This window comes from Notothenia coriiceps, unplaced genomic scaffold (assembly GCF_000735185.1).
Source record: "Notothenia coriiceps isolate Sejong01 unplaced genomic scaffold, NC01 NC01_scaffold00008047, whole genome shotgun sequence".
Classification (NCBI taxonomy): Eukaryota; Metazoa; Chordata; class Actinopteri; order Perciformes; family Nototheniidae; genus Notothenia; species Notothenia coriiceps.
Window position 1 is genome coordinate 269,405 of NW_011340748.1, and position 889 is coordinate 270,293.

Sequence of the window (889 nt, forward strand, 5' to 3'; positions counted from 1 at the left end):
GGTCATCTTAAAGGTCCCATTTCATGCTTTTCCGGTTATTACCCGTCCCCTTGTGTTATGAAGGTTTTTATGCATGTAAACGGTCTGCAGAGTAAAAAAACCTCAAAGTACACCCTGTACCAAGTAAAACTCTAACACAGTCTATGCTGCCACAAAACGCCTCGTTGGAGATTTCTCAATTTCCATTGTTTACTTCCTGGGTACTGCGACGTGTGAATACCCAGAGGCCACACCCTCTGCCAGCATTTCATGAAACAATGCTTCACAAACCTTTCAGCGATTCATGCCGGATATGTACAGCGTCGGGCACTGAAGAACGATGCTGTTCCTACTTTGTTTGGACCAGCGGGAGATTTGGGTACACAACCTGTAAATATTCATTGTTGTTTGTTTATTTATGATGTTTAAAACAAACAAGGTATCTAACACGACTGTTTAAATGGGTAAACGTTTTTCGGGCTACTAAGTTGGGATCATGGAGAAATGCTCTCCGCAGACCCATTCTCACAGCGTTATAAACCTTTTTCTTACTCAAGCCACACTTATTGTTTTTACTTCGGCTGTGAGTGTTTGTGTGTGCTCAGGATGAGTTTCGCTTGTTCTCGCTGTATCGCCGACCCGGAAGCCTGTCCGCTCCTCGCAGCAACGAGCCTCGCAAACCTCGCGACCAATCAGAGCCCACTGGGCTCACAGGGAGGGGGGGGGCAGGAGCTCCAACTAGCCGTTTAGGACAGAGAGTGAATACACATACTATACAGAGATGCTGTATGAGAAACCAATGTGAGTTTGGAAAATTGCACAATATAAATCTATTTTAGTAGACCTCAACAATGGAATTATGATCAGTAGAAATGGCCATGACATGGGCCCTTTAATTTCAGAAGAATCA